The sequence below is a fragment of the Pseudophryne corroboree genome, chromosome 8 (genome assembly GCF_028390025.1).
Source record: "Pseudophryne corroboree isolate aPseCor3 chromosome 8, aPseCor3.hap2, whole genome shotgun sequence".
Taxonomy (NCBI): Eukaryota; Metazoa; Chordata; class Amphibia; order Anura; family Myobatrachidae; genus Pseudophryne; species Pseudophryne corroboree.
This window is the reverse complement of record NC_086451.1, coordinates 365,501,811-365,511,534: the sequence shown is the minus strand read 5'-3', so window position 1 is coordinate 365,511,534 and position 9,724 is coordinate 365,501,811.

Below are 9,724 nucleotides of genomic sequence, written 5' to 3'. Positions count from 1 at the left end.
AAAGCAGAATCTGGGCGGCACTCACGGCGCAGAAAGAACAGACAAACGAGTCTGAAGGTTTGCGGTCAACGTTTCAATGTCTTTTATAACATTTTCGTCTTGTTATAAAAGACATTGAAACGTTGACCGCAAACCTTCAGACTCGTTTGTCTGTTCTTTCTGCGCCGTGAGTGCCGCCCAGATTCTGCTTTTACATTTGGACACAGCCGTGGCTGTAACCAGGGAGGGCACCGGCCATTTACCTGTGAGTTTACAAGCAACTTTGGGAACGAGGAGTGCCGTGATTTGGACTCATATATATATATATATATATATATATATATATATATATATATAAAGAAAAATTAAACCACCTTTGTGCTCACTTTTTAATAGCTGGTAAGAAGGTATAGAGCAAGCATTCATATATTTATATTTGCATTTTTTTAACCCGAACCATATGAATTTGTGGTTAACCACAACCACATTAATACCCCGTTCACATTGCCATTGCCGGGTCACACCCGGGAATTGGATACGGTTCCTTCCCAGGTGTGACCCGACATTGGATCTGTGCAATGTGAACGTGGTGGCTTCCCGTCCCGGCAATATGCTGGGTCGGGTTTCCATCCAGGGGCTGGGCCTGAGGCGGCATCGGCGGCGGGTGCCGAGGCGGTGCTGGAGATGAGATCATCACTGCGCCACCTCTCCCTATGCTGTGAACAGGTCCCGGGTCGCATCGACCCGGATAACCCGTTCACACTGCGCCTGACCTGGTAATTACCCAGGAATAACCCTTCTTTATTCGTGGGTTGAATTACCGGGTCAGGTGACCCGGGAATTCAGCAGTGACCCATTCACACTGCACTGTGACCTGTGTCGACCCGGCAAAATACCAGGTCTATACCGGGTTTTTGGTGCAGTGTGAATGGGGTATTGTGATAATGTGAAAAGAGAGGTAGTAGCTCTCCATATGTTACTAAACATTGAGCACAGAAGGTGAATGTGTTAACAGGACAGGGTACTGGAACAGGCATGTGGTGTGCCTGCAGACCTGCAACATGTGAAGTCTAATGGTGCAAGGAGATATTATTTGGAGATGGGGCAGTTAAATCCTTTACTTAACTTAGCAACTAAAGGTAACAAGAAGTTTGCCAAGTCATCTCTTTTTAACCACGGACAGAGATGAAGGTTTCTTGTTGTAGAAAATCTATTTTCATTTTTCATCAAGCAAGATCTCCATTAAGTATATACAGTATATTCCTCGCTCTGATAGCCCAGATCACTCCCCTGTCCACAGCATTAATAATATATTTGCATGCATAAAAAAAACATAAAGCACAAAATTTGTTGCAGCTGCATAATATATTTTGTAACCTATATCCTCTTTATAAGTCCAACAATTCGTAAATGTTAATACATGCTCTACGGACAGCCAAGCACAATTGTACCTTTTACGTAATACTGCTTTTAATTAAATGTTCATTCTGTAGCATAATTCTCTCATTACACTTATAGAATGAGTGTCTGTGAAACATAACATGCTATAGTGTTACCAGTTGAAAAGTTTTTATTAGACATTGTACAATTTTCTTGGAAAAAAGTCTTCTAATCCTTTTCAAATGAGTAACTCAGTTTTTAAATGAGTAAATTTCGAGTTTTGTGTAGTGAAACAATGTATCTGATGCGTAACTCATGAACTGTAATAAGCCATTTGGCTATAATGCTAACAATTAGTTGGTCTGAAATCATAGCGCAAAGGTTGTTTAAAGGTCACAGTGATTCTTTCAGAGAACCAAGGTTCCTGCAGTTTTCTACATTCCACAGAGCACATTACTCTAATTGATTAATTTGATTATTTATCGTCTAGCATATTTTTAGTTCATTTAATGCATGTCTGCTCTAAGTGATGGGAAAATAAATGTTAGACTTGCAATGAATGATTATGTTTTCAGAATTAATTACCTAATTTATGCTGTAAATTACAAGATTAACATTACTCACAATCACCCACCAGAAACCATATTGTATATGTTAAACACGCTACAATAAATATAATACAATAGATATTAGTTTATTAGTACAGCACTGCTATTAATAATACAGTTCAGACAATAAATATTGTTTTTCTACATATGGAGAAAAACCTATTTCTATAATTAATCAAGAGTTGTTCAATAAATGATGTCATATAAATGTATTATATACTTTAAACATGTTTTTACCACTACTTCACTGATCACAACTCATAGGAGAGAGGTTGAAAGGGATAGGGAAGTGCTGATCTAATTTACTAAAGCCAAATCTTATGGGAATCTAACAAAAATGCAGACTTTAGAACATAACAACCCATCAGCTCACCATCAGTGTTATATTACGCAGAAGAATAGAAACCCCAGATTTACTATGCAATGGGTTTGCTCTCCAAATTGTTAACCAGCCCTGGGTCTTTAAGCCTGGGCTGGTATTGAAAAACAGGGGCGTCAAATGGTGTGGGGTCCCCGCTATCTACCAATATCTGGTCTCTTTGCAGCCATCCCATAGGGAAGGAAGTATGAACCCACAAAATATAGAGTCCCCCCTCCCCAGGGCTGGTTATCCTAGGGGGAGGGGAGACTCTATTTTTCTGCTCCACACCCACGGGGCAGCATTTTTCACGGAAAATATGGCATCGTGCAGTGAAAACAAAAGAGTTGGCACTGTGCCAGAGGCTTTAATAATCTTGGGGTCTATTCATGAAGCAGTGAAAAGAGTGGAGAAGTGAGCCTGTGGAGAAGTTACCCAAGGCAACTAATCAGCTGCTCCGTACAATTGTATAGTATGCAAATTATAAATGTTACGTCAATGCTGATTGGTTGCCATGGGCAACTTCTCCACTGGCTCACATCTCCACACTTTTCACTGCTTCATGAATAGACCCCCTTATACGCTGAATATCACTGGGATGATGGCACCACGCAGAAGGGGGAACCACTTGCTGGAGATGGTAAGTGGTGGTGGAACCTGCTGCTTAGACGACAGGGTAACAATGCAGATGGACCCTTTTAGGCGTTAACCTCTTGGGAGGATTTTTGAAGAAAATGGGCATCCTAACATTCAAATGATAATTGCTAAATTGGAAATGAGATGCATATACACCTAAGCAATCCTTATTAATTTCAGGTGGTCTGTGGCAGGAGCTAATGATAGTTGACGATCTCTAGCATTAGTGAGCCACATGGGATTGGCTGATTGTGAATGCAATGTTGATGCTGATATGTGCTTTCTTTGATGCTCAAGTATCAATTATGCTTTTACCTATGTGTTTCACCCAAATTGTTATTTTTTTTTTAGTACAGGAGACAGAGTTGCTTGGAATATTAACATGTCAGCACAGAGTTCAAGTCTAATTGAATCTGCCCCGATTAAAATCCTGATTTGAATTTCACTGACACCTTGGAAAGTCCATTGTGACTCTCAAAGGCCAAGATATTTGATCCTCAGCTTGAACGTACAAAAAAACTGGCTTCTCTGTGTGGCTAGGTAAACTTGCTATGGCTTAGAAGGGCAAAAAGACCAATCTCACATTATTCTGATGTCTCTTGAGAAAATGTTTAAATTATATAGACATGAACATGTCATGATAATATGAATTATGCTATTTTGCTGCTGTTTTGTTAATTATCACGCAGGATAAAAAGCATTCATGTGCATCTATCCACATGACTTATACAAGATGCCTGAAGCTTGGATAGTAAGCAGCGTCATTTGTATATATCATATGTATACCATACACAGTCAAATCATTTTTACAGCTCGTATTTATTGAAGCATTCAATAAGAGAGAAATAGTGAACCCAGAGATCACAAGATCAACCACAAGACAGTAACCTTTACACAGTGTGTCAGCTGCATCATTAGTGGCATAAAGAAGGCCTTTGCTTTATCTAAATTTAACTTGACACAAAGCCCTGACTGAAACGTGCTGTGGCATTTATCAGGCCGGCTGATGTTTACTAGAGGTTGGGGACTCATAATTATATCTGTCATCCTACTTTACACAGACATTGCAGTGGGCTGACAGCTAGAAAAAGGATTTTCATGTTAATCAAGGTATAGAAAAATGTATCAACATAGTTCTTGCTTGGAGCAGTGGATTGCAAAGTAACTCCAGCAACTCCACAGAATCAGCGTAAGATTGTGGTTAACCTTATTTTACCTCTGAGCTTTGTTTTTAAAGTTGTATTTTGATTTTTAGAGTGTAACTGCTGCCAAAACACTGTACGGGCAGCCAATGTGTGCCTCACGCCCCAGCTGACGATATTAGTTCCTAGTAAATTGACAGGCTGAATATTGGCGCAGCCTAATACACGTTTCCAGTGTGTATGACACAGTTACATGATCAGTACTGATCGCTTCAATAAAATATTATATAATCCGAATAAAATTGACATATTTTACATTCAACAAAAAGTGTGGATCCTGCGTGGCTTCGTTATTTGTAGCTGTTTGTATGCCAGGTGCAAATGCCCCATTGTCATCATATCGCCAATCAGTAACACCCATTTAGTCATAATGGAAAAATGACTGAGATGTCGCTGACTAAGAATCACTTGAAAATGCTCTAAGCGGTGTATGTACTATAGACCATAGGAGGGTCATTCCGAGTTGATCGCTCGCTAGCTACTTTTAGCAGCTGTGCAAATGCTTAGTCGCCGCTAACGGGGGAGTGTTATTTCGCTTTGCAAGTGTGCGAACGCCTTTGTAGCCGAGTGCAGCAAATATATTTTGTGCAGTTTCAGAGTAGCTGTGGACTTACTCAGCCCTAGCGATCACTTCAGTCTTTGTGGTGCCGGAATTGATGCCAGACACCCGCCCTGCAAACGCCTGGACACGCCTGGGTTTTTCCAAACACTCCCAGAAAACGGTCAGTTGACACCCATAAACGCCCTCTTTCTGTCAATCACCTTGCGTTCGGCTGTGCAAATGGAATTTTCACTAAATCCATTGCCTAGCATTGCGGTACATCCGCATGTGCAGTTTTGCCATTTTTTTTACCTGATCGCTGTGCTGCGAAAATCTGCAACGAGCGATCAACTCGGAATGACCCCCAATAATGCATGCACAATTTGCTGAAAAACGCAAGATCGTCCACATTTGGAAATGAGCTCCACTCTGAATCCGCCTTACATTTGTAAATGAGCATTAATGATTGCAATACAGTGACAGTGGATTGGTGAACACACTAATAGACGGTCAACTTCCATTCCAAAAAATATTTGTCAGTGTAAAGAACATTTTTTTTTAAATATTGTTGTTTTGAATTGTGTCCATGAGTTAATAAAAAGATATACTGTAAATGTGCAATCCCCAAGAGAGAAGTCAGGCACTACGGTTTAATTTAGCTAGTGCGACAGTTACTCTTGTCTGTTTGCCATGCTTCATCTGAGCTGGGTGTTATATTTCAGACTGTCAGTGCTGTCACTTAGCAAGGAAGTGTCAACATGCTGTGTACAATGTAGTTGGGCGATCAGCTCCAACACCGCATGCACAAAATTACTGAACTACCTATGAAGCATGCCCTATCAGGGCCGTAACTAGGTGTGTGCAGATGGTGCTTTGCACGTAGCGCATTTGTCCTGTGGGCGCACCATCTGCATCCTCCTCTATTGGTCAGCTTTCTATGTAAGGAGAGCTGCAGCGCTGTCTGCTGTAGATACAGTATGACAGCAGGCACCGCTGGGGAGGCAGAGTTAGTCTTCCGTGTGTGTTTTCAGTGCTCCCTCTTGCTGTGCCTGTCCCTGTGCGGCAGCACTTGGCAGGTTCTTCTGTGTAGAGATGGCTACTGACTCTCTATCTCAAAACAGTGACTTGAATCATCAGGAAGTATGAAGGATTCGAGTCACTCGCAGTTTAATGAGTTGAGACAGCTGCAGCAGTAGCCTCTCTCAGCCAGAGGGAGGAGACTCAGTGTGTCGTTGTGATTGGCCAGTGGCAATACCAGGTGACACCCAGTGGGAGGGACAAGGGAGCAGTCATGACTCACCAGTCAGTGAGTGCTGCGCTGCTGTGCCTGATTTATTCATCCTGATTCCTGAGTCTGCCTGTGAGTCGAGACAGTTGTACACTGTGTAGACTCAGTGACTCAGTGTACGGATCTGATTCATGCAGCATTAGCCTGCAGGAGGTGGAGCCCCTGTGGTACAGTGCTCTCACCTCAGTGCTCACTGTTCCTGCTCAATGTGATTGTGACTGAATGATATGTGTTTCATGGCTGTTAAGCTTTCTCTCCTCAGCCAGAAGTAATGTGCATATTCAGTAACTAGTATGCAATAATTGGTTATTAATAATTTATCAACATAACACTGAATCTATGTTAATATATTATTAACAATCAGTGCATAAGCAGCTGCCTCCCCCAGATGCACTGCACAATCAGTGCAGCTGAATAACTAGCTGAGCCAACTCCCAGAGGACTGAGTCACTCCCTTCTTGAGTCACCAGCACTGGTCTGCCAGCACTGAGTCTCTGGCAACTCACTGAATCATGTGCACTGTGTCTACAATACATTCCAATCCAAATGACTCATGACTCATGTGCCGAGACACTGACTCGAGACACTCCACTGAACTGAGTCATGTGTCTCAACTCAGTTCAGTGAATCACTTTGCCCATGACTACTTCTCTGTCTCCCCCTACCTCATGTTGTTCCGGTGCCGCATATCTTACTGCAGTGAGCGCTGGACATCCCACGAGTGTCCCCCCTCTCCGCCGCTGTGTGTAGAAGTGGGTAAAGTTGGTGGTCCATGGTCCCATATTGGAGTCGGCTGCCATTGCTGAGAGGGAAGTTGTGCATGTGCTGATGGTCGGACGGAACCCCCTCCCTCAACCCAGGAGATGTCACAGCTCCTCACCCATCTGATTGGAGCCCTGCCTGTGGCTGACATTTACCCCCTGACCAGCATGCTAGGTAGGCATGACCCCCGCTCCCTTCACCACCGCTGATAGCTCCCTGCGGCTGCAGGCATCCCTATGGTGGTGCTATGGTACTGCAGGTGTTCAGAGTCTGGAACTTGCTCATGTCTCACAGTGCTTGGTGTGGGGCCACTGTAAGTTAGAAGCACAGCTGTGAGTGTGTGTGTGGACTAGTACAGAAGAGGGGTTGTACATTGTCCAGCACATTAAGGGTTAATAGCTGAGCAATAGAGGTCAGAGGAGCCAGTGCTGAGCTTTGATTGGAGGAGCTCCTCTGACCCCTTGAACTTGGCGTCACATGACAGCTCCACTTCCCAGTCTCCAGCAGCACCTGTTGTGTGTATATGGTTTCCTGCTCCGGTGGATGCTGCAATTATGCTGAGCACATCTCCTCCAGGGTGATTAGCAGAAAGAGACAGTGGTGCACAGGGCAACCCAAGGAGCCAAGGGATGAAGAGCACTGAGCTGGTGAGTAGGTGAAGGAAATGCCCAGGCGCTCTCACTTGTGCAGTATGGCAGACTGCACACTCATTTTCCATGAGGCTCTGTGTTCATCCCCATACTGTATAGGGCCCATATATGTTATATATCCATATACTGTATAGAGCCCTTCTGGTGCTGCACTGTTCTGTATTATATGTAACCCCACCTCCCTGGTAGGGATGATACCTGTCAACTAGCGTTCCTCCACCCAAGCAGTTACACCCCAGCTTGCTTGGGAAAGCCGCTCCGTAATATGGTATGGGTGTTGGTTGACTTGTCGTAAGTACTTCCTTGTTGATATCAAGCTTAAAAGGAGTAAATGGCTTGTGGCTGTGATCACCTCACCTAGCTATCTCCTGGTGCTCACCTGATAGTCACCTGATAGTCTGTTTGTTCTTATTTTCCAGGACTTTCCCAGATCATGAGCCTCGGATACCCAGGACCAACTATATCAGGTAAGAAAATGTATTTATACCTTCTATAGGCAAACCATTACATGGCAATTATAGACATAGTCAATTCAACACATACTTTTAACGGTAATACTTTCACTAGTCTATATTAATAATCCTGTTTTACAGAATTAGTGCATGCAGTACAAAAAAATAAGAACCACAGTCTTCCCGACTGTGGACCCGGGGTTCAACAATTTACCGTTTACCCTCTACACAGTTCATTCACTTAGAATGAGCAATGTGATCACTGTCAGTGCTAAACAGTACTTGTGGCCACAAACCGGTGCTTGTTCCATAGGGTTAATTGTTCTTAGTTGAAATCGCGCAACTCCTGCCAAAGAGTAGATAGATGTCGGGCAATCTTCTTCCCTTAAAAGATTAAAAAATAATAACCGCGCCTTATGGATTATGTTAGCAGCTCCATAAAGTATAAATAAATCAAAAATGTAAATTGGAGCGCTTAATGGTGAACGCACATACCTGTAAAAAAAGAGGTTAATGTTAATGTAACAGCTCTTTTGTGAAATGGTGAAGGAGATGGTAAGGATATTTGTCCATTCCGGGTAGGAAAGCAGTGTTTAATTGCGGGTATCTATCCCTGCTGTCCCTACCTTCATTACATGCGGCTTGATGTCAGTTCAGCCTAAACGGCTGCCGCAGCTTTATCAGGTCCCGTGCTGACGTCGCTCCAGCCCGATCTCCTTTTTGCGGCTTTCGGCTTTAAGGTGTACCAGCGATAGCATACGCTGGCGTCTCTCCTCCGATTCTTGTAATAGTCTTTAGGCTGAACTGACATCAAGCCGCATGTAATGAAGGTAGGGACAGCAGGGATAGATACCCGCAATTAAACACTGCTTTCCTACACGGATTGGACAAATATCCTTACCATCTCCTTCACCATTTCACAAAAGAGCTGTTACATTAACGTTAACCTCTTTTTTTACAGGTATGTGCATTCACCATTAAGCGCTCCAATTTACATTTTTAATCTTCTTCCCTTACTGAATCATAAATGCCTGTCTGTGGTTGGTAATGAGCTTTGACACCAAACCGTGCCCAACAGTTCGAGTACTCCGGTAATGACAGTGTGTATCCCTTGATCAGTTACAGGGTCCCAGCCGCACTAGTTACTCTTTCTACCACTCTACAGCTAAATAATTTATGAAGTTCTGGATAACTATCTGGTGTGGAGGAGTTCTCCCCTCATTCCTGTTCACTTAGGGTCTGATTTGAGGGTGTCTGTTTGTCAGATTGCGGCCCAATTATGACTATGAGTTCGTCTAGATAATGGTTTCAACCTTCCTCTCTCACTACAGTAGTGTCAGTGCTGGTCGGGGTCACACCCCTGCGTAATATCTGCAGATCTGCCAGGAGAAAGGAAAAGGGTGCCTGCTCTCCACCTTCACAGCCTGTCACTTGAGAGTCACTTTAATACGAAGGGACAGGAGTAGGTTAACTGGGGACGATGTATTAATTACTGTTCATTCGTCGAAACCACCTCTCAATGTCTGCTGATGAGTTGCCCACTGTAAAGAACTTTAAAAGCTAGTAATGTTTATTCAGTAGTAGGAATAACACAGTGATAATGTACGATGCACAAGACTTCTTCCCCGTAGGGCTTCTGGATTAATTGGGCAGCCTCACATCAGGGAATATGCAACACTGTACCAAATAGTTATAGGAGTGTTATAATAATGTCTGAGTTACTCTGACCACTCCCGACTCCTCCCACAAATCAACTACTGTGAGGTGCGGCTTATCATGCAAGGGGGCTCTGGTCTCTAGGTCAGATACTGAGGGAGATTACCAGCGGTCCTGAATCTGTCTTAGTTGATGCGTTGTGCAGCTCATCT